Source organism: Ischnura elegans, chromosome 2, assembly GCF_921293095.1.
Source record: "Ischnura elegans chromosome 2, ioIscEleg1.1, whole genome shotgun sequence".
Classification (NCBI taxonomy): domain Eukaryota; kingdom Metazoa; phylum Arthropoda; class Insecta; order Odonata; family Coenagrionidae; genus Ischnura; species Ischnura elegans.
The window spans coordinates 6,755,204-6,781,031 of NC_060247.1; the positions used below are offsets into that span (position 1 = coordinate 6,755,204).

General features: G+C 39.7%; 1 long non-coding RNA gene across 1 annotated transcript; it reads left to right on the forward strand.

Annotated features, from left to right (window-relative positions):
* The first annotated feature begins 11 nt into the window (after positions 1-11).
* On the forward strand, positions 12-25,014 carry LOC124173992. The gene is made up of 3 exons (XR_006868821.1): positions 12-428; positions 23,692-24,003; positions 24,655-25,014. It is a non-coding gene; the product is annotated as an uncharacterized LOC124173992 (long non-coding RNA).
* Positions 25,015-25,828: the final 814 nt, after the last annotated feature.

The following is a 25,828-nucleotide window of genomic DNA, read 5'->3' on the forward strand; positions in this document are numbered from 1 at the left end:
GAGGTGCTAGGACTTGGTGTCGATTTCGTGACGTTTAAGGCCTCAGCTATTTTTGCGTCGCGCGAAGTAACGCAATGTGTTTTCTTCCTGAACAATCACTGTCCGGCAAGACGTTGAGGATCAGCGGAATATTTGGGTTATCGATGTTTTAAAGTGATTCCGTGAGTTTAAGGAAACATACTAAGAGTTCTGATACTTAAGTATTCGAAATAATACATTTGCATGAATTAATTTGCTCCTCGCAAATTCTTGGTATTCATAGGTTTTTTGGATGAATTTTTGTAGTAACTTTGCAGCAATTAGTGATTCGGTAGATATTACATCATAACTGGAGTCTCTTCGTCAACATTCAAGGATTATTCATCGTCGATGTGTGACTGCACTAAGGCCCTTGAAGTTCTCCCAACGCTTGAGACCAGTTCATGAAGGTGAGTTGATCTTATTACATTCTTTTCTACTTTTAAAATTAATTTCTGTGCACTGGTTAGTTGAAATTGGGGAGCTAAGTTCACAGAGCCTAAAGCCATTTAGTCCATGCATAAACCATATGATATTATCTCTGCATACACGCTATTGTAAAGCACTTTTGACACACAATGCGATGAGAATTGCACTCTCAGAAACAATTCCCAGAGCATAGAATTCCGGGCGCGTGTTTCCTACCAGAAAAATATATTAACTAGAAAATTTACTTCAACGCTAATTTGAATTTTTAGTCTTATTATCGGAATCATTTGCTTACAAATAATCGCCAGTACAAGAGTAAATGAGAGAATTTTGAAAAATATTTTATATGCCACGAATTCCGTTACCAACGCCAAAATGTCAAGTCACGCCACACGCAGCGAGACATGTTGCCTACATCTTGTATTGTCTATTCTTGCGAATCGCAAAACAAAGCAAGTCCTCGAATAATCTTTGCTTTTACTAATATAAGGCAGAAAGTTATGGACGGATATAGGGGGTGGTGGGCACGGGTGCGGGTCCCTCCTCCCTCCCAGACGCTTAAAATATAGACGAAACTATTCCCGTTATCAATACGTTCCTTTTGCTTCATGTCAGCAGTAATAGAGTTATATTTAGAGGGTACTTGAAACACACGTAAATTCAGGTATCAAAAGTTATTTCCCTAGTAAAATAAATAAAGTAGTGGACCGAAATGGTATTAAGCGAAAGTCAGGAAACCATCACAATTTAAAGCAATTAAGAGTGTACCATGCAAAGACAAAAATAATTCATACTGATTTATCAGCTATTGATCGCGAGTTAATTATAAAAATATAAGCTGTCTAAAGGAAGCATATAAAAAACTGTCATTATTATGCATGGAATTTATTAATATTTTCATATTAATACTTTTATATTACAATAAGAAGTATAGTCGTACATTAATCGTTAAATCTTGTTCCAAACACCAAGTGTGAGAAGACCGTAAGCAATTCGGTCCTTGTGCTTCCCCCTACCCCAAATAAATCTTGGATCTGCCCTTGGTTATATTCATCATTTTTTATGACCAATAGTGTCCTATTTAAAATGAACTTTCATTCATAGGTGTTAGCTTCCAATTCGGTCTCAATTTTCCGAAATATTTAGCTTGAATGCTCTAACGGCAATGATTAATATTACCTAACAGATTTGGAAAACCTTTAGAATTTGGGACTCTGATATTAATGGCAACTTTTACTCGCAAAGCAATTTAGATTCCTAAAATGGTAATTTTTCGGCCCACCTTAATATAGAGTACACTCTGGTCAGTATTTGCCTCTAAGTAAATTTGAAACTTATGCGTCGGCGTTTTCTAAGATACAATTTTTCTACATTTGAGGACTATGAAACTGTTGAAATGACGTAAACGCTTTACATAACTGGAAATTACAACATTATGTTGTGATTTTTATTAAGTAAGTCGTAATGCATTGTCCCCGAAAAAGATGAATTGCGTCCGGTAGAGGCTTAAATCTCCTTTAAGCTGGCAAGGGCAAGAAGGTATTGAGAGCGGTTTCCCATCCAGAAAAATCTCGCAACCAGAGAGTATCCAGCATTCTGGCGCCATGACTCCGACATCTCTGTTTTGGCAGTCCTATTTCCGAAGTTGCCAGTATGAAGAGACGGCCTCCGACCTAGTTTGCCCGCAACCAATGGGACTTCAGAGAGACCCCCTTGCTAGAGATTATCGGTGCTTTAAAGTGATTTAAGGAGCGTGAATACTTAGATTTCAAATGTCTCTGCAGATGCTTTTCCTTAACGCGTTTACCACCTTGTTGCCAATACCACACCCGTGTATTTTTTTGCGTTGGGATATAATACCAATCCCCACAACGAATGGTATGAAAAATTTCATACCTGTATTAAAAGGAAATAAAAGATATGATGATGTCCCACTTTTTCAATCATGGTTCTCAAGCAATAGCAAAGCGTAGAAGGTGAGCTGAATATTTTTTTCTAAAACTCACCCTCTTTCATCATTTATTTACTCATCCATATAATAGACGATAATGAAAAGCTCGTAGTAAAGCTGCAGTGCTGAGCGAGCAGTATCACGTTTTAAGGTAGCCGTGTTTCCCCTACTCCTGCAAATCGACCTACCAGCCGTTCTAAGGAACCCAAAGAGCTTGACCTTGAGTCTTTGCTCAGGTTACCGAGGGACCGCCCAACAACTTGATTCATCCTTTTTTTGTTGTGAGTGTTTTGTTTTGCATGAGGGCCTCACTCGGCTGTCGCTCGGTAAGTCTCTTCAATCGAAATCTTCGACTACACTTTGTTTATATCGCTAAGAAATGATAGTAAATATTTTGCTCGTAAAATTGCGCACGGGCTAGAATATTTTCTCGTCAGAGTTACGCTAAGAGAAAAATTTTATTTTGCCTAAGAATGCTTCAAAATTTTCTTTAGCTTCGCAAAGCATGAGTTATGTTAGGCGATTTTGTTACAAAATTAATCATTGTATACTACAAGCTGTAAATAAATAATGCTAAATGAATGAAATTCTGTGGAACACTCTAATGGGGAACAATTTAACTCCTCGTGCGACCCGAGTTATCAGCTGTAAACTATATGTTTGGTAATGAACCTTATGAACATTTATTGGTCCTCATGTAATGAATGAAAAAATAAATTAACTAAAATCCGTGTCAATGTGCTTTGGTTTCCCTTTTGTATGCAGGATGTGTGATTCGAAGGCGTTTCCGGAATTCGTCACGATGCCAGTGTTTTTTAGTGAACTCAGCGTGAATGTAGGTACAGAGAGTTAGTTCGAAAATCAAGCATTCGGATGTTTTTGGGGCATTGTCGCACCGGAGACTAATGGATTCGAGCTAACTGTATTGAAGGAACTTACTTTACACAATACGCACACTCCAGACACCGAGGTACTATGGGAATTAAGGCACACGTTTTCCCTTAAACAGCATGTAGGGAATGGGGGATACTAAATTATTTGATTGGCCTTAATGGTGGGACCGTTAATGACATTAGGAGGCTTTGAGACTGGGAACTGATTCTTTACATCAAACAGACTGACGGATCGGTCCACGGTTTTGCTATTTCTAATGAGAATTCCAGAAAAAAATATTACAAAAGGGCACGATATCTCTCGGAAGAGGCAACTCGAATCATTTGACTTCTCATTCTCTCGTTTTCCTTTCTTTAGTCTTTTTAATTCTAATTTTATGAATACTATGGTGGCATGTATACATTACAGTTTTTGCAAAAGGTTCTTTCTCATATTTTTGGTGCATATGATACTGAAATTCTATATTGATGATATCGTCGACAGGAATGTTAATCAGATCGTAAGAAACGTTATATTCCCGTGGAATTTGATTAGTGATTCTTATTTTAAAATCGTCAAATTTAATTTTAGCGAATAGTTGAGCAACTATCGCGGGAAAAACGAAGTCGTGATTCTACTGTCCTGAAACGTTTATAGTAATATTGCAGTTACCCGGCGTATATTTTTTTATCTCAATAGTTATATACGTAAATCTCAAAAAGAACATTATTCACGGAATTCAATAGAGACAAGAGCAAGTGAAAATGTGAACGGAAAATAATATAGTGACATGTTGCTCAGGTCGAGAGTTTCTTGATTAAGGCGCCACATCTTGACCCATAGCCATGTCAACTTTCTGCTCCACCTGAGTTCTTTGCTATTCTGCGGGCCAGTGCAAGGGTGATTTAAAACTGATGCTCGCGGAAAACAGACTTTAAAAGTGTATATTGGAATAAACATGTTAACTTTCTTGTGAATGCGATCGATGCGAAGAAATTAAAGTAAACTTTGGATGAAAATGATTCTCCAAATATCACGAATCTATAAAATAATAGCAATACGGTAACCGTGCTGGTTCGCGCCGAATACCTCTGGAGAGCGCGATCTATTTGGTTCAATTGTGTTCGTCAACATAGCTTGTTCCATTCAATACGTCCAAATTACTAGTTTATGGATTCCTGATGTAGTTTTTGGCTGTTTATGCCGTTGAAAGGGCAGGTATAACCAAGGTGTGTTTATGCTTTTATTTATAAACGGCTGGTGTCCTAACACCCCCTGCCACACGCCTTCTAGGCGGCTTGCGGGTTATCATGTAGATGTATATGCTAATAAATCGGAGTGATTTGGTTAATTAAGCGTTTGAATATATCAACGTGCACGATAAAATTAGCCCTGTCCAATCTGCTAGACTATAAGAAGGTAGCCACTAAAATATCACGGCGCCAAATTCAAATGAATCGATACGAAAAATATGTCAGTGTGTACCTACATTATTTGGTGAAGTGAAAGTCACCAGTGAAAAATCATTCAAAAAGAAATAGGTGCAAAACTGAAGTTCATTCTTAGACCTTACGAAAAGAGTTGCAACAATAGGAATTAATAATGCCCATATAATAACATCTTTAATCATATAATTGATCATTTGTTTTGTAGAAACCGAAAAAATGTTGCAGGTGTAGAATGAAAAGTTTGGTCAACACAGGTGGTCAGAAATATGGGAATGTTTTCTGATCAATAGCTGTAGTTTTTTTTTGCGATTGAGAAGAATGTGGGCTTATCCTCTGTTTAAACTTAACATATCAATGTCAATTCACTTATATTTGAAATGAAAGATCTGAATGGGTATTGGGATGCCAACGTCAATGATGAAGTCTTCGAAGAGATGACTAAAGAATAGTTGAATCAACCGCCTTCATAAATAAATTCGTAAAGATGTGTTGATGAATAAGATTAGCCCATAGATGCGGCAGCGACAAATTTTCATTGATGAAAGAAATTCCATTTGCTACGATTTGAGCCAGGGTATCCTCATTTCTCACAAACAACACCCAGATTATCTTGGAAAGGGTTGTTGCCTCACGATTCATTTTCCTGCGATTCTAATAGGTCTAGACTCTCAGATAATACTCAGTTTCATCGGAATGCCTTAACATCATGAGGGGAGGAGAGGAGAGTACTAACCGACGCTTTTTGTTTTTATACCGTCCATAAATTTTGTTGGTTAATTGTTTGCAAGCAGATGCATTCCGTTTAGGCGCGCAACTAGCAGATGGGGACACATGCTAGGAGTTTTGCTATCCAACACTAATCATCCTATACTTTCATAGCGCTCTCCCTCGTGGCATAGAGACGATTTATTCCCTGCTTCGCCTTGCATTTAATCCACGCAACCTCATTTATCTATTTTCTCCCCATGGAATTCTTCCTTTTTGTAATTAAAGCAACGCCCCAGAATTCGCCATACACTCTGAGGTTCCCCACCAAATAGCTCTGTTTTCCTCCCCATAAGATGCTCCTGTATTAATGGCGTTTTATTCCCCACCCGCCCTAGCACACACTAGATGAGGGTGAAACGATGCCCTCCGATGAGCATTGAAGGGGAATAAGAAAATGATGGATTAAAGCTCTAGGCAGCAACATAGTACGTGAGGATGCCTTTTTATTATTTTCGTGGATGAATAACACATTTTTTATATGAACCTGCTTATGGTTCAAATATAACTTAAGCTTAGAAATGAAATCCTGAAAATCCAATCCTTGTTAAATGTTGTTAAAACTGTTATTACCTCTGTATCCACTTGTATAGAAAGTAGTAACTTTGTTCATCTTCACATAATATGCAGTGATTTGATATTTTTGTCGTTTAAATTTATCGTTTTTTATTTACTGGGAATCTTATGCCGTTTTACTCTGTTGCCTCCCTTGGCCTTTTTTGCTGCTCCTTTAATCCTTGCTGCCTCAGTTATGCTGTTTTATGAACCTCCTGAAAGACCATTTGCAAGATAGTAGGCTAGTATGTTAATATTAGTGGTTTGGAAGTGAGAGGAATAATTTCACTTGTTGGCTTTATAAACATTTTGAAGAACAAGGTCACATTATATCATATCAAATATTTAGAAATAGGAGCAACTCAAAGAACATATTACCTTATCGATATTCTTATAGGAAATATGTATTATGGTTGAAAGCCTTATTGATAGTAACCGTTTTCAGCAAAATCGTGACTAAGAAAAGGATCAGGATTAAACATTTAAAGTAAAACATTAAAGTCGGAACACGCATGTACGCTATGGCTTATTGAAATTATTTTGCGAAGAATGAGAAGCTCTTATTATTAAGCAGAGGCTGAACTCAGCTTGAGTTGTTTAATTCATTGTTATTCATGAGATTCAATGAAGTAAATTGTACGCGGTGTCTCAAAATGTAATCTCTCCCTTTCTTAACTTCGTATCCGCGAAACTTTGACTTGGCGACGTCGACGGAGGTTGAATATAGTATGAAACGAATTCCTTCCCCCGATACGTGTCCATTAATGTTTCCGAAAAGTAGTGTGTGTGGGGGAGACACTTGTAAGCGCCAAGGAAGAGAAAGGGGGAAGGATATGCCGAGGGAGAGGGGTCTTAAGGTAAAGGGCGCTTAAAGAAAGGGGATTTATAAGGGTGTTCCCAGATGGTGTGGTGGAGGACGAGAGGAGGGGAGAAGATGTGGAATGTGGCGTTTAGCGCCAGCGAATAGTGTATCTGCTTCCCCCTTAACGCCCTACTCTCCTCTTCTCGGTGCCATGAACGCAAATGAGGACGAAAAGAATGCAAGAGTTTAAAAAGTTTGAGGGAGATTGGGAACATTGCGAGGAGTATTGATCGAGAGAGTCTATTATGTTTTTGATGCATCATGAGAAGAATCTTTAAGAAATCGTTTACAATAAATTTTACCTGTTTCCATAAAATCGCGGAAGAACAGCGCGATGTGTTTTAGCCGTGCTCTCCCTGCCGGAGGTGAGTTGATCTTATTTTGCCCTCTTAAGTATTGCGGCAAATTCAAAAATACAACTATGAGTTATGCCATGCAGAGGCGGATTCAGATAGAGGCAATAGGCTATCCAATTTACTCTAGACAAAATGTTAATTTTGATCGGACCCCCACTACTGCTGGGAAGTTTTACCCTAGCCTCCATCCTAGCCCCCCTTACTCCTTGTCCCTATCCTGGATCCACCACTGATGCCATGTGAAATATTTAACGTCATCGTCTAGAAAACGGCGTATTTGAGGCATTTACAGATGCGATCTACGAATAACAACGCAAGACGATAAAAAAATCCCCATGCCCTGGATATTTGCAAATTTCCCCGGCGGGACTCGAACCCGTTACCTTCGATGTGGCAGACCACCCGCTTCCCAGCCTCCACCGAGGCCGGATGTCACGTATTTGCTATTTACTAGATAGAATAATATAACACATTTTGCAGAATAAACATTGCAATATACCATGCGCACATTCGATTTATTGCGCTATGAAATACTTGCAGACAAGCAAGAGGAAACTCACAGGCAGAAGGAATGAAGTTATCGTCCGCTTGATGAGCTTGAGCCTGTTTTATGATTGTTGCCTATTTCAGAGAATTGTTATTCTCTTGCAGTTGAAATGAGGCTTTCAGATAAAACTAAGTGAACAAGGATTCGATTGAAACAAATTGGAATATTATTTTGCCAGCATTTAAATGGGATAATCCCTCTCTGTATCGTCCGTGAAAATGAAAGCATTTTGGCGATTGGCCACCCCCTGTTAAACACCCTATGGATGTTTCATTCATCCGTTATCTTTCCAATTGATTTCGAACTATTTAACTATTTAATGCTGAAATTGAGATCTTGTGTTCATTACGCGGGTTCTTTTGCGTTCGTACCGATTTAAAAATAATTACGTGCTCTTTGTATCGGTGACTGAGCGATCTACGGCCGTTGAATAGTCGAAAGAAAATAAATTCCCCAAGGCCGTACCCTTAAGTTCCGTTAGTGGTGGGAAGTTGCAGGCCTGACGGTGGGGTAATACAAGAAAATTAGGCTAAAACATTATGAAACAAAACAATCGCGCAGCTCACTCACTCACCTAGCAGATTTGTTCTAAGGAACAATTTACCGCGTAGGTCTCAATCACACACACACACATTCAGGTTTGCGAAGCTTTCGCTTACGCCAGTGACCCACTCACACGCAAGAGATAGACAAAATTATAAAATTGGTAAATCACGCTCATACTCACGCACCTCATGGATTTTCTCAAGGAACAAATTTCCGCAACTGTCTCAATCACACTCCGTTTCTCCGTTTAACTTGCGTAATGTTCGTGTATTACCCCACTGTCAGCCCTACAACTTCCTACTCCCCACCTTTGTCCAGCAAAGAGTACGGCCTTGGGGAATTTATTTTCTTTCAAATGTGCTCTTTTTGACTCGAGATTGAAAGGGAAAGTATAGTTAGGTAGTGATTCTGCCCATGCTTTTACGGAGTGAAGAGAATGATCATCCTTAGCCAGTCGGGAGGTAATAAGAGAAACGAAAAGAGTTTGATGGATGTCATGATATTTTTTGCCACCTAAAGAAGTGCCGCGGGGTGAATAGGTTCGGCGCTCCTGAAGGCTGAGGATAAGGTCACGTGCGAAGCAGACGGCTAGGTGATGAATCATTTATGGACTGCGTTAGTGTTTGTGTATGCCTATGTAAGAATCTAGGTCTAGGTATATTAAATTTCATAAAATTACCTGCGTTGTTGTGCACAAAATAATAGACTTTTTGGTGAAAGGAAAAATATGTATTCGGTAGTTGCATCGTATACACTCGCTACGCGCCTTCGGCGCGCCAATAATGTGTCGATTCCTGAACGGTCTGAGGATTTCTTCTCCGTACATCTTTCTCTGGCCATTGCCCTTTCCTTGCCGTGGTCCCGTGCTTATACCACGGTGACCATATTCCGTGGTCTCGCTCCCATCTCATCCCATTGTCACCCTATCCTAGTCACCCACTCATTCGATAGTTCTACCAGAAGGTTAGTTATGATAGGTGATTATAGAGCTCAACCCTGAGGACTAAGCCAGGGGTGTGTGTAAATTTTACAAATTCATTGTATGGGGGCCTACTACTTTCCCTGGTCCACTCCAGCGTTGAGGATTTTATGTTTAACCCTCATATGGATTTACAAAATTAGTTACGTCGTTGGATTCTCGGCGCCGCAGCGGCGCCGCGTCATTTTTTGCTATTATCTTTCAAAGTTAGCCTGAATTTACAAGTTTTTTGATTGATAATGGTAAATACATCTATTATCTTTATTTCTTACCGTGTTTTGCTAGATTTAAACCCTTATTGTTGAAGTAATAACAAAAAAAATTGAACGCTGCATTCTTTTCCATTTCTTGCCGTAATGCTCTTTATTTCAGTTCCCTTTGTATGTTATTTTTAAGTGAAAGTTTTAATTTCGTGAGTAATTGTTGTTTGAAATATTTTTCTGATATGAAGAGCTCGGTAAACTCCGCTTTTTAATGTTTATATTGTTTATAATTTTATGTATCTAAATGCTAAAAATGATGACCAAATAAAATTCGTTTATGCCCATATGACATAATTTTGCTTCAACGCGTCCACCCATATGTTATATCTTTGCAGTGTATATAGAAGGATAAGTTATTAAACGTTAATAATGGAACAGATGTAGGTTAAGTGTGAAGAGACGAGTGTAACTTTCGTGATTTTTACAAGATTCTGGCGATCAAGACAAATCTTACGAATATTCTGGGAGCTTATGTCCTGAAATTAAAAAAATCAAGTCTTATGGCTTTTGAAATATAAATAATATGGGATGATAAGCGGCGTGTCAAAGAACTCAACGCTTCTTTGGAGATGGAGCTAGAAGAGACGGTACTCTTTTCCTACCACGGAGCCCCATTCCCCCACTGGGGACGTGTAGCCCAAGCGAAAGGTTTCCTTAGATATGGACGGGTAAAAAAGTTTTGCGTGGGAGTGCATCAGATTAGGTTTTACTCCTGGATTGGTGGGAAGTCCAAAAAAAATAAATTCTTAGAAGTATGTGTTATTGGTGGTAGAGGAGAATGAGCAGCTGCCTTTTTTTCGTCCAAATCTGCGTGAGAAACTGATGATAATATGCTCTGGGGTGACAAAAATACCCTCACTTTGGAAGGACTTCCCTTACATTTTCTTTCCGTTTCCTTTCTTAGCGTTTCACTGACCCAAACATTGAGACTCTCCATACTTTCCCACTAAGCTCCCTTATTCGTCATTCACCACCTTCTTACCCCCTCCCACAAAACTTGATTGAACTTCTCACTACCCTAATGACCCACCGAGCTGGACCTTCTTGGAATGAAGGGAGGGCCACCGCGGGGCGTTTTGACAAGGCTTTTGTTCCCTGTCCTTCATGCAGCGTTAGAAGGATGAAGAAAAAGCAGGCTTTTGTATCTAATTGCCTCCTTGCACTCCCAACCTTTTTTCCGATAAGGATTTTCTACTCCTACCTGTCCTAACGATCTGGGTATTCCCCGATCCTTGGCAGTCTACAAACTACCGCTCCTTCACCTCAAAACAACCTCCTGGCATTCCTTCTCCTTTCTCCTTCTCACTCATCCCTTTACGTTAGTAACACCCCCAATGCATAAAACATCTGTACATTTCAGTGCACATAGAAACGAGATATATGTTTACAAATTTTCACCTCATGGTAAATTGTCTTTTCATCTATTCATAATGAAACGATTTTTACCATGTAAAGTCTAAACTCATCGTCAGGAAAGAGAAATTATTTTCTATCACGAAATTAGTTGGGTAGTTATCCTGATTTCACCTCAATGGTAAACTGTCACGTCATCAGTAGCTATATAAACGCCAGCAATTTTGTATAGACTATCGTAGCCGCAAAGGGATTTTTTTCGAATGAAAAGTACAAGACATATAACAATAACTGTGCGATGTGTTCTTCACGGTATTCGGTGAAACTTCTGAATCTCTTGGTAAGTTACAGTTACTCATTCAGCGAGAAATATTCACACAACGGTGAGGAAGCATTATTCTACGAATTCGGATAATGCATTGTGTTAAATTTTTCTTAGAATTGCTGCTTGGAGTAATTCTAAACAGAGTCACTCTAGTATTTACCCAAAGCTGACTATCACCACGGCAGTAACGTGGAAGCGAGGCGGAGAAGGTGCCCAAGCAAAACTAAGTCGGAAGCCATGGAAAAACAACTTTGAGTATAATTCCACCGAATTGGCATTTAAGCGAATTTCGAATAGTTCCTTTTTTTTTCTATGGATATGATTATTTTCCATAATGCTGGGTACTTCCAAGAGACGCTTTTACAATTAATGAATTCTTCAAGTCGAATTGAGCCACTTTAAGTCAAAGTCACAGAAGCAGGCGAAATATAGTGGAATTACATCCTGTAATTATTACAAGAATAGAGTGATGGCACAAAATTCAAGTGTTTTCACAAAACCTGTGAAAAAGTGCCATCTATCTATTCTTTTGGTACTTCCACTTTAAGTCGTTGAGAACGAGTAACCGGCCAAGTCAAGTGTTCAACTCCACAGTTACGCCTAGTTAAATTGTTGTGAATTGCGATCGCTCCCCTCCCCTAATTTTTGCCAGTTCTCATGAATATTAGTTGTTTGGCACAGATTGCCAAAATATAGCTCTATCCCATTATGCTCACGTTTAAGCCATTGTCTATTTTTTGTCTTTCACTACCCATTTGCTTCAGCCCATTCTCCGGATACTACAGGGTGGAGAAAAATTGTGACATGAAATATTAGCCCTAGATAGCTGATGCCAGTTGGAACCAAAATTTCTAATCCTGTTTCGGTACATTTTTTAAACTTTGAGGGGATCGCTCCGATTGGCCGCGAATGTGCCCTGTTGTTGACTGCTGTGGACAAAAGTAAAGCTTTCGAAGGCATGAGTTATCAAAGGCAGAGCATCCGGTAACTGGGCAACCACGCAGTCAATCCGAGCGCCTTCCTCTAAGTTCCTGTGATTTAAAAATGGGGCGTTTTCGACCAAAATATCATGAACGAAATGGATTCCACCTGGCATCAGCTTTCCAGGGTTAAAATTTCGAGACGTAATTTTTCTCCACCCTTTATATATCTTTCTCTCAATTGGCACTGCCCTTTCCTTACCATAAGCATGAGCTTTCACCGCAGTCTCCAGATTTCGCACCCTCTCTCCCCCTGCGGTTATCCCACCCGCCCCTCTGCTCTTGAGGTTGAGGAAGGAAGATTCCGTCGCCCACTCTTCGCCTCCACTTCGCCTCGCCCTTTGTGGTCTCCGCCTCGTCGCCAACCGCTTTAAAAATGGATCGACCGAGATGCGCTCGCCTCCACTCCCTTTGCAACCCACTGCATCCCACGCTCACTCCGTAAAGTTCTCTTTTATTTTCCTTTGCCATTTAGTCTTGCTCTCTTGCCTTGCTCCCCTTATATTCATTTCGGGAAAAAGGGAGCCAGTCTCACCCTGTAGTTACCAGTGCCGTCGAGCGTTTACCTAATATTTCCGCCGCATTGCGTTGCGCTTTTTTCTTTTAACATAACTCCCCTCGCTTTTTCTCCCGCATCCGTCCTTTTTTTCTGCGCTTCCATGAGCAAGAATCTTTTATTTATCTTCCATTCCCTAAAGCAAGAGGGTAAACTGGATAAATTCTCAGAAACCCTTCTTAAACTACACTCCAAAGTAAAGGGCCTATTTTCTCAGGATGAATTTTAAGTCGCAGAATTCATTATCGTTCTTCATTTTTTGTTAAGAAGTTGGAAGATTTTTAATTGAAAATAAATTATTAAATTATTGAAATAAGAAATGTCCTATTTCCGCGGAGTAACAAGAGTGCAAAAAAGTTTGTCTGAAACTTCAGCGTCAAACGTTGATTAAAATTTATTGTTACTTTATTGAATAATGGCATAAGTTTGTTCGGTGAAATTGTCGTAATTTGAAGGATATATATATTACGTAATTTTTGTTGTTAATTATGAACGATTGTAGGTCTTTTGAAGCATAGTAATTGTGGTTTATGGATACATTAATTCTGTGAAGGCCATTTTTGGAAACACTTCCTTCTTAACTTGTAAAAGCGTCACGCTTAGAGTAAGACGACTCGTTTCACATCTGGCGTTTGGAGAGCCAAAATGCAATTTCACTTCGAGTACATTTTTCTACGCCGTATTTGCCTTGTGTAAATCATATCCGGACACAAACCCATCCCATGCTTGTCTCTTTTGGATGTCGACTTGACCTCCTTAGCACACATGACGAGGTTTCCGCGCGAACGTGTTTCCCTGCGTGCTGATTTACTGAGGAGGACTTAGAAATTTTACCCACAACTCCCAGACAACGAAATATATTCCATGCTGCCGAAGCTGTGGAAATTATTTGAGGACTATCATGATTCATATCACATTATGTTAATATGAACCACCTCACAAATTTTTTTAATGATGCTGGGATCAAGTCTTAAAACCACTTTCAGTGGACAACCCAGGTGGTTTGAAATAACCGTCGAAAAGTAATGATGAAGTTGATACAAATATAAGTACCATACTTCATCCAAAGAGTGGACATTCTTTCTGTAAGTCATGTGAATTGAAGCGAATGATATAAGAGTAGCTAATGAGTGTAGCATATTTGATAAAGTGTTAGTGTCAGATATTTTTAAAGTTATTATGCTATGAATTAGACTATAATTTCTATCATAGAATGAAGAATTATTTGTTGGAAAATGGAGTGAATGTTTATAGAACGAAAATTTTACTCGTGCAAACCCATTAATGAGACTTACCTTACTATCCACTGTCATATTATGTACAATTAAGAGTAAATGAAAACCAGATTTTTGGGATCCTATGGCAGTTGAGTGACGTATGAGCAAACGCGGCGAATAACAAGCTGTGAGTTATCGAACCAGTTACGTCAATGTGGTCCTCTTCTGTCGGGAGGAGTCGTAGCGAGGAGGTCAACATTGCAAGGCTGAGAATCGGGTTTTGCGCCCTGACCCACTCATGCCTCTTCACTGAAGAGAAGTCAACCTCGATGCGGATTTTGTGAATGGCTCACTGTGAGACATCCCCTGACGGAGTGTGACGAGCGCCGGCTTACCCTCCACAGGCTAGGCGTCAGCACCAGCTTAGAATGTATTCCGGGCGATTACCCTGATCGCCTTATCCGTGTCACAATACCTTTTAAAAGAACTGGCCTTAAAAATGGAATTTTATTGGAAAAACTGTCATTTACTGCAACTGATTCCGTATTAATTTGGGAATATAATATAATTTATGATGCAATTAGATTGCGGGTGGTGCTAATGGCCTTGGCTGTCGACGCACCCGTAACCCCAATTCTACCTGCGGGTTGTTGAGAGTAGATTTTTCAGCTCAAATTTAGCAACTTAACTTGAACTCCAGGAAAATAAATCTTTCTTTTAGCAAGTGTTTTGATCATAGATAAATAACACGCGGCAGAAGATTGGGAGTAAGATCCTAACTCCTTGGTTCAGTTTTAGTGGCTGAAACAAATAGTTTTCTTTCGCATGTTTCTCGATGTAATTTGACTTGGCTGCCATATTGTGCATAGGATTTATGTGTGAAATAACAAAGTGCAAAATAGCCTCATAAGTTCGAGCATCCATCAAACCAGGTCTACTCCCGCCCGTGCTCACCGCGTCTTCACAACAGGCTCCCCGCCCTTCAACTCCACCTTGAACTCCCTAGGCGCCTAACACTTCCATCATGCCACCCTGTGAAATACTCTCCGTAGACGTCTGCTCCATTTCCCCACGTTAATGCTTAAAACTCCACCGTTTGTGGAATGGAAGTCTCCTCCTTTTTAGCTATGCGCATTCTTTTTACGGGGAGAAGGGTCTCCTGTGTTCAAGGGGAGGGAGTTGACGGGGTGTTGCAGTGGGAGGGGATGTGGAAATACATGGCGGCTATATCGGGCATTATATTTTCCCACAATTTCGGGAAGGGATGGAAAAATAAATTTCTAAAGGTGGCAGGACGAATGTTCCAGGAAGTGAGGGAATGAGCGTAGGCGTGGGAAAGTGGGTGTATCAAATGGAGAGGGGAACATGCTTTTGGACTAATTGAATTAAAATCCATTGTGTTTTTTTTTCGGGTTAAGTCTTAAATTTGATTTAATATAGCGTGGGCCCATGATTTTTTATCCAGCGCTAAACAAAATTTGTTCAGTCACAGTAATTCAGGCCCATTATTTTATTACGGGAGAGAGGACTTTTTTCATATTAAATCCTCCTAGACTAAAGAGGTTTCTTTCAATATAACTTGACTGAAAAACTGAAGGCCTTGCGGAAATTTTTTTCTGGTGATATGTGGCAAAATAATTTTTGAAATAACTTATATTTGAGCCAAACAACTTAATATCTTGATAGCCATTTATTCACCAATTTATTTTATTGTGTACTTCAAATTCATTATAAATCTAAGATCGTGTGATATTACTTGGTATCATATGGTGAATAAACGCAATAGATATATCCATGTATCAATTATGGTACCTCTTTATAATAATTTATCTTAGAAATTACGATGACTCGAATAACTCGATGCCGAGTCCAATGTAGAGTAGGAGATAAGTTTTTCTCATAAATATAATTTCCTAACCGCTTCTCAACAACCTATAGTAAGCCTGAAAGCGACACAAAAATATATTAAGCTATATGTTTTTAATGTCACTAGTTAGTGCAGCTTAAATGAAGTTGACTCATTTCCTTAAACATTGAAATTGGGGATGAAATACAGCCATATATCTCAGAGATGCCATAGGCGTAGTTAGTACCTGAAAGATATTAACTGGAGTCTTTTGGCTTTGAAAGTAAACTAATCGTAACTATTTTATCACACAAAATAAAAGCATACACGAGAGAAATTATAATATAACATTCATTACCAAATTTCCATTAGTTTAATTAAATATATCTAATGGAAGTATATTCCCTAACGTATATTTACCATTAAGATGATATCACAACCATTATATTATAATCTCAACCACTATTTCCACATTTTTTTGGCTTCGATGCATTTCAATCGTCATTGATACATTTTTTATGAATACTCCCACTACTCTAATTTATGGAGTTTTTTCCTTTCTCCTAACATTACACGGCGTTAAGTTTTCTTTCTTCCCTCACTTTTTCTGCTTCTCAACTTAAATTTTGATATCCTTGAGCACTTTCAAAAAAAAAATCTCCGCTCCGTCTGTATGACTTCGAGAAGAGTCAATTTACCGCCGCACTTCGCTCTCTTTGCCTCTCTGCAACTTTCTCATTTATTACTTCAATTATGACTTCTATCCCAGACTTGGCTTTCCCCAGTGAGGAAGCGTTCTGAAATTTTTCTTGCATTTCATATACTCTTTCGTTCCTTCCTAGAATAACGCGGCGTTAGTTTTACTCACACTGACATTGTCTCACTCACACTCCCTTTAATTTTTGTTCTCTTTAAGTGAGCAATTGCTTGCAAATCTCTGTTCCATCTGCCGTGCTTCAATGAGTGTCACTTTCAAGGGGAGACCACGTCAATGCCGTATTTTTTATGGCATTCGGAACGGCGAACGTATCTCTGAACTGAGAGTGATTCCATTGAATAGGCCTAATTTTGGCTGTAATTAATTAATTTTCGAGCGGAATTTTCACAAGTGGTAGGCATATAATCTTAAAACAACATGGGTCCACTCAGACCGTTCGGTTGGTCTGGTGATGAGCGTCTCCGGCTCTTTTCCGGGAGGCAAGGATTCGAGGCTTTTTCACGGCAGTATATTTTGTATCTTTCATTTTGATCGCGCGGCGACAAGTATTTCACTAATTTTAGCTGCAGTAAGCATAAGCGTGAAAAATTATTTTTAGCATTATAACGGCGATTAGGAATTTAAGCAGTGTCATTACGGACGCGGAGATATAACGACTACACTAGCAAGGGTTGGTGTGCAATCAAATGTTAATTTTTCGTATTACTTACACTGATAAACTCACAAATTAAAAATGAAAAACTTTTCTTGCGAAAGCACATGCCATTAAGGCTAGCGGCGAGCAGCAATGTGCGTGCATATGTAATAAATAAGAACACAAAACAAATACAAATTGCCGTATTTCTGTAAAAATTGTAATTCACATTACTCCAAAGTTTATTTCAAGTACCCACATACTAAAAGAGCCATTCTGAAACATTAGTTCGATTAAAATATAGTATGGAATTAAATTTGATTGTTTAAAATCAACAATTACGCAAAATGAGTCTTGTCCTTGACGTTTTCCAAAATCTTCCGCAGCCCTCCAGCATAATAACAAGATGATCTCCTACAAATGTATTTTCTTCGAAAAATAAGAAACCTTCATTTCCCACCGTTAATCTTTCCGCATATTTTTGAGGATGGTAGCAAGTGTCGTCTGCATATCTCCGCGTTCGAAATGACACTGCTTGAATTCCTAATCGCCGCTATAATGCTAAAACAATTTCTCACGCCTATGCTTGTTGCAATTCAAATTAGTGAAATACTTGTCGCCGCATGATCAAAATGAAGAACACAAAATATACTGCAGTGAAGAAGCCACGAACACTTGTCCCCCGGATGGTAGCTTATCACTAGACCAACCGACCCGTCTATGTGGAACTGTTTTATTTTGAGAAAATATAGGGCTTGTTAAAAATACCGCTCGTAAATTAATTAATTACAGCCAAACTTAGGCCCATTCAATGGAATCACTATCAGTTCAGAGATTTGTTCGCCGTTCCGAATGCCATAAAAATATTACGGCATACGGCATTGAAAAAGGCGGAGCAAGGTACATATGTGGTCTCCCCTTGTTAGTCACCACTCTGTTTGCCTCTCTCCCCTTCTACTGTAGTTCACTCTTGTAGTTCCTCTACCGTAGTTTTTTTCTGCATTGGTTTCATATTTCAGAGTTTATACATCTACGAAAAGTTTATGAAGAAAAAATTAAAAAGGTGAAAAATAGGTGTCTTTTTGTTGATCGGACATCGTTAAATTGTGAGGGAAAAGTCAAGGCATAAATAATTGGGTATCAATAGCCAACCCTGACACATTTTTAATAGAATTCATCGAACAAGACGACATGCGGGCGTCAGGATTTCTATACCTGGATACCAGGATTTCTGCGAGCCATGTTCAGCACCCCTTCGCGTAAAGACCTGATTATGTGAATGAATTCTAAAAGGTTTAATGTTACTTATGATTTGGTGGCCAATTTTTTAATTCAAGTTGTGCATCTTAAAATAATTTATTCCCGATTGAAGCCTTCGGACACTTGGGGGGCCAAGGAGCTGGCCCTTCAACCCTGATTGCGTGATAATCACGCAGGCCTTTGGCTTGGTTCGTAGTGAGCTCTGGCCTCATTAATAAAAACCAACCTTCCAGTTGAATCACTGAGTTAGAGTTGATACGTCTTCGGCTGGATTGGCTAAAATTCTGTTTTCTCGGATTATTTCCAATTAATGCCGGCTTTTTGTGGAGCAGGTGAAATTCCTCCTCGTGTAAGATCGTATATTCCTTTCCTTAGATTCAATCACACTTAGCTCTAGAAAAATATAATTTGTTAATATAAATGCATGAATTATTACCGTTTTATAGTGTATTCACTGAACAATTATGTCATTCTGAATGCAAAATTCTTATTATTTATTACTTTATTCCTGTTAACTTTTTACCAAATTATCGTTTTTTTATTCAGGAGTAATTTATGGATGAACTTACGTTAAAGGGATTAAATAAACACTTTTTCCTAGGGTGAAAATTGTACGTATGGTTCAATTGATCAAGTCTCATTGAAAAAAGAATTCATGAAAATGTCGTAAATATTCCAGTTCGAAAATGGACTTTGACATAAATAAAGAAGGCATCAAAGAGAGGTTCTGCTTATCCTTTCCAATTTTTAGAATGCTTTGTGTTGTCCTTGATATTTCAAGAGGTTCCTTCCTCCTCACTACCAATTGATTCATTTTATTTGTTTCCGTTGACAAAAAGAGACCCATGAGTTAAGAATCAGCGGAATGGAGTGCGATGTCTCCGAAATTGCCATTTTGAGAGGATGAATGGTCATTCGCGTGGCCTAGGTCCCTTCTGAGAGGAATGGGAAGAATAATGGGGGAATGGACCACAAGAGAGAGATAGAGGGAGAATATGGGAGATCGGAAGGAGCCGTGTGGATCCCCTCGGCCAATGCGACCGCTTTTCTTTACCTCTCATTGGGCAGTGCCGTCACGTGCAAAAGATATTTACCATATTGATTGCGGCCATCCGATTTGAGGATTTAACTGTTTCTCAAGGTGGCGCTCGCAAAACTTCCTCCTCAACTCTCCCACTATGTTTCTAACCAGCCTCTGGTCAAGGGGCACGGATTCCAAGAGAAATTGAATTGATGAAGCCTCGCCTCCAAGAGGTAGTCTGAAATTTTTGATACCACGTTTTAGAAGTATAAACATAACTTAATCCGTACAAATTTGGTGATGATAATAATTTTCAAAAATGCATTGGTAGCTGCACTTGAACAAATCCCCAGCGATCCGATCAGAGGATTCATCTATTTATCAAATTGAGACTCGAAAATCCTAAAGCGGGATGTTCTGGCCAAGTCGGCGATCGCCCAGGGCCCCGAAACGCTCTCTCGTGAAGCGGCTGGCATGTGCTGGGGCGCTGGTCGCGCCTCTTCTCTCTCCCCCCCTCTCCTGTCCCACGCTTAGCTATTTTTTCCCTCCTTCACTCTTCCCAAAGTCGCCAGTTCCCTAGCGAAACTGATATCCCCGCAGCTGTGTTTCTGAGTATCTGAGACCCCAATTAGGTCACCGAGAAAAAATATCAAATTACAATGTATGGGTACCATTACACATCGCATTTGAGCCTTTGACAGAGGGGCATGATGAACCGAGAAACCGATAAAGAAGGTATGATCGTACTAAGGGGCAACTATTCTGCATTTTTCCTCACGTAAATCGCAAAATTCTGCGTAGTTCATTGATTCCTGGTTTGGTTGGTAATAGAGTTTAATGCTATATAACGTATTAATATGAATCGTGTATTCAAAAGCAGTGCGCACGAATGAAGCGAGAGGAAGAAAAAAACTCTCAGTTTAAATACACCGAAGAATGAAGTTCGCCATGAAAAAATTGTCGCCATTGTTTTTGTAGTGCTTTAAACTTTTAGATGTTAATAATATATCAAAAACTTGATTGTTTGGCTGGACAAGAACAGTGGTTCCTGTGCGCAATCGAAATCACCACACAACGAGAGTTTATCATCAGATTTTGGTGCGTTGGAATATTCGTATTTTCATATCAAGAGTGTAAAAAATACCCATAGAGAAATCAAAGACCAATTGTCCATGAAAAAAAGGTTAAATCGAAAATTTTAAAGGAAGCATGTGGTAAATACCGTTTTCATACAATGTTCAATAAGAGAATAGCAAGAAAAAATGCCAGTCGTCATTAGGATTCGAACTGGTGACCTCCATATTGAATACCAAGGACGTCTTCATGTTATCATATGATAAAAAATGAAAATAAAACAAAAATCCAAAAGGGGAGGACAACGAGTGCATAATCCCTGTGAGCGTCCGATTGAAGGTTGGCAGCTGACTTGCCTCTCGCAAGAGGCGCTGCCATTCCGCTATCATAAATCCCTCCACGGGACACTGACCCCAGGCCACGCTGTCCTCAAACAATTACCACGGTAAATCATTATTATAAAGACCAACCAATGCGATCACCAAGGTGATTCTCCCCAAGTAAAACGTTCGGTGGCAGCGCTTGAGTTTTCGCGCACAAAATTCTTTATCATTCCATACTGTGGGTGAGCCTGAGCCAAAAGCAGTGGCCATATGGATACTTTAAATTACTAATTAACTTCACATATTCGGCGGGTACAGTTTACATGCACCCACAGGTTTTGGAATCGTTGAGTTCGCTCCCGAGACGAGAAATGCATAAAATCTCATCTCCACTTATTTCTGCCTATCGCTTCTCATCTTTTAGACACTGTTTGGAACATAATTGAAGATTTTTTTAAATGGAAACAGCCCCTATTTGGCCAATTATTACAAAATAGACAATCGCCCCCAACACAATAGGAACCACCACTGGTCGCTGCGCCTATGAAGGCCACAGACAGTTTGACTCGGACGCCACCACTCCCATTCATGTTGATGAGTCAACGAAAAATAGACCATTATTTACCAAGGTGCGCCCATTCATTTAGGATTGCCGTTCACGCGGTAGTCAGCGTTGCCTTCACGCGCGCGTAGGAAGCAGAGAAAGGATTATTCCAGGTCTCTTAAATTGCCGTCGATTGTGGCAGCAAAAGTAACCAATTCATATTACTCACAAATATTTCTCGGGTTTGCATCCAGGTTAAAGCTTTTATGTAAGCCGACGTTTCGGAAGACGACTTGTCTTCCATCCTCAAGGCTGTGTTACTCTATCGAAGTTCAATTTCACACTGAACTGGATCGACCGTTTACCGAGGACAACAATACGGCTCAGGTGTCGTCCGATTGGCTGTAGGTCTTTTGAAATTCTTCACGTTTAACCCTTATGTTTTTCATACAGCTGATTACAGGTCTCCATGTAGTGCTTAGATGATAGCCGGTGTCCCGATTGAAATTTTTGGGATTGAGGCGGATCTCTATTGCTTCCTTAACTACGCGGTCCCAGTAACGTTGAGCATGGCAAAGGATTTTGGTGTCGTCCCATTTAATAGCATGGTCTTCAATAATGCTGTGTTCCGCCACGGCCGACTTTTCTGGTTGCGCTAATCTGAAAAATCTCCGGTGTTCTTTCAGCCTCGTCTCAATCGTTCGGCCTGTCTCCCCCACATACATTTTACCACATTCACAAGGTATTCCATAAACCCCTGGTGTCTTCACCCTCACCAAGCGGTGCCTTAATTTAGGTGGTGGCAGATGGACAGTTTTGATATTATACCGTCGTAGAATGCGGTGGATCTTACCAGATATGGTTGACACATATGGGATTAAGGCTGTTGATAGCGGTTTTTCAGGCGGCTCATCCGGGCAACTCTTTTGTTTTATGTTGAATCTGCTTAGGGCCTTAAAAATCTCTTGTTTTCCATAGCCATTCCGTAAAAAAGTGTCTTAAGGTGGTCTAACTCGGCTGAGATTCTTGTATTATCTGATATTAACTTGGCTCTATGGACCAAGGTAGATAATACAGCGGCCTTCTGCGATGGATGGTGGTGGCTCTGTCCGTTGAGATACTGTTCAGTATGCGTTGGCTTCCTATAAACGGAATGACCTAGGCTCCCATCTTCTTTCCTATGTATTAGGATGTCCAGGAAAGGAAGTCGCCCATTCTCTTCTACCTCACTGGTAAATGTGATGCTCGGGTGTTGGTTGTTTATATGTGTCAAAAATTCCTGCAATGCAGCTGTACCATGTGGTCAAACTAAAAAGGAATCGTCCACATATCTGAAAAAACATTTTGGACGGCAGGGAGCGGTATTGAGGGCTTTTCTCTCAAAATCTTCCATGAAGAAATTAGCAATAGCCGGTGATATTGGTGAACCCATTGCGACTCCATCCATTTGCTCATAAAAAATATCCTCACAAGAAAAATAGGAAGACGTGAGCACATGATGAAAAAGTTTGACCGTCTTCGCATCAAATTTGCTCTCTAGCAGACTCAAGGTGTCAACAAAAGGGACCCGCGTGAAGAGAGACACCACATCCAAACTAACCATCAAATCGGTAGGATCTAAACGAATATCCTTAAGAGTGTTCACAAATTCTAGTGAGTTTTTTACATGGTGTTCAGTGAGACCCAAGAATGGTGTTAGGATACCCGTAAGATATTTGGCAACGTAATATGTGGGAGAGTTAATTGCGCTGACAATCGGCCTCAACGGTGTTCCTTCCTTATGAATCTTGGGCAACCCATAAAACCTAGGAGGCACTGGTGCTTGAGGTAGCAGGTTCTTTGCTGTCTCTGGTGGCAAACTCATTTCTTTAATTAACTTGGAGGTCCTTCTGGCGATTATATCCGTAGGGTCTCGGGGTATTCTCCTATATGTACTGCCACTAAGTAATTCCAGTAATTCATATTACGTTTGCTTCAGTTGGTAAATTTGCAATGGCTCTGAAACAATAGTTTTCTTAGGCCGTAATCTGCGTTACTGGTGTTTATGTGCTGTGATTAATAGGAAGGATGAACGTTTAATTTGTCAACAGTTTTTAACCGCTGTATTTTTCGATACAAGCGGGTCAAAAGTGCCACAAATATTTGAGCAATGGTTCTCAAAAGCACCCTATGACGTAGCCATTGAAGACTAGACAACGGAGGGATAAATTATCTCTTTTAAAGCCTAATTGGTATCAATTTTTTCCAGTGTTTCAAGACCTTCCAGCTCGGGAAATTGGGTGGATGCCAGGGAGATGATGTCTTAGTGCTCTTAATGAAAAATGAGAGTCGCACCGTTTCTCAAAGCACCCTAGCTGGGTCTGAGCTTCATTTGAAAATTTTCAGCTACACATGGAATTCGAAGTTGGTTCCTTCCGAGATATGATGCAGACACGTTGGCCACTAATCCATCTCTATAGGAGGTGGAGAGAGCTCTCGCTTAGTGGGTTTCATTGGTGCGCATATTTGGAATTACTGGAGATAGCGGAACTGGAAACTGTGTGCTGCGTATACCTTCACGGTGAGTACACGCTAATTCATTTTTATTTATTTTTTAAAGAATTTTAGGTACAGAATAAGCATTGTTCAAATTATTGAAGCAGAAGCAGGGCTGTGATGAGTCACATTGGGAAACAAGAATTTTGGAAAGTGTAGCTTCCACTTAAAGACATTATGAGGCTGCAGAGTTAAAGGTGTGATTGAATACTAGTCAGCATCACGGTCGGACTTTTCATAGTCAATTCATCATTGTAGTTAATCACATTTGAGTCTCGCGAAGCTTTAATTTTTACGCAACTGAGGTTTCTCGTTGGCTGTAACCACTTTCAACGTGAGGAGGTAAAGAGAGGTGGATTCACAGTTGCTTTAGTGTCGTGTGGGAATGAAATCATTCAAAAGATAGTGCCTTAAATGCTTAATTCTACTTCTCCATTTTAGTATTAGAATTAAGTTTTATATCATTAATATAATATCATAATTAATAATTCATGATATTCCTTGAACTTCATCTTATATTTAGCATCTTTCACAATTTGGAATCTTTATTTTGTTACCTACACGTGAAAATGATTTCTCAAAATTTGAGCAATGAGTTTAAATGAATATTATATTATCTGCACACAGGTTCATTTTTTTGCCATTATTTAATAAAATTTATCTTCCCCTCATTTAGGAAAGAAGAAGCTGTTTAACAAGGCACTCAATTGCAAGATTTCTGGGCTAAATTAGATTATCTCACTTTAATATTAACACTATTTTGCTTGCTACATGGGGGCTGCACCTGGTCACATAAAACTTCCTGCACTTCCTCTCTCCCACAAAGCAAATATTCTCTAATTGTGCCCTGGTCATACCTCCTCATCTTCATCATTCATGGTGCGATCTTAGTTCGCTGCTCTCCCGTGGAAGTGATAGTGATAAGTGATTGTGCTCTGTTTTGCTCATGGTCATTCTGTGCAGTGAAAGTGTTAGTGCTGCTGTGAATGGGTGCGCGGCGTGGGATCGTCGATGGAAAGCAGAGTTTATCCGCCGTTGGAAGCCTTGGTGTGCAGGTAGGGAATCAATCATTTCATTTCTCCTTGCATGTGTCTGGGGTCGGTGGGCACTCGAAAGACGGTTAGCCAGTGGTCCACCAGTCGCAAGGGCCTTCATGAGCTTTAACATTTTCCTATTCAAAGATTGCATATTCTTACCTTTTCTCACACCTACCACATAAGCATATCTTTTATCCCTAACCTTATGGAGAAATTGTTTTCCTGGGTTTTTCTTTAAGTGTACACCGTAGTTGAGATTTTCTGCTTGCATGCAAGCACCCATTTACACATTCTTGATAAAATATAGAAAACAAATGACAATTTCCACACTTTAATATATAACTCTACTACTAACCATGGTTTCGACACCATGTCATTTTCAAGGTCAAAAAATTGATATGATAAATTGACTGCTTGAATATGATAGATTGATGTGAAAAAAGGCAGAAAAGCCTTAAAAATGGCATAGTGTGGAAACCGCGGTCAGTAGAGGAATTACATATAAAATTGTGGAAATTACCATTTGCTTTATATATTTTATCATGCATATGTCTCATTTCCACCACTTTGAGGTTTAAAATATTTCAACGTACGCATTTGCTGATGTTTATTTTTTTCAGTTAGGTTTGGCAGGGCCCTTGGAGTCAGCATGTCTATGCATATTCCCGTGTGACGCTCCTTTCTTTGGTGTTTCTCGAGTATTTATGGGCCAATTTGAGGCTTCGCTCTGTTAGGTGGCCTCCTCTTTGCTCGGGGGATTTCAAAGGCGGGAGAGGGGGTTTTAAGGTGATGTAGCTGTTGCGGTAGGTACAT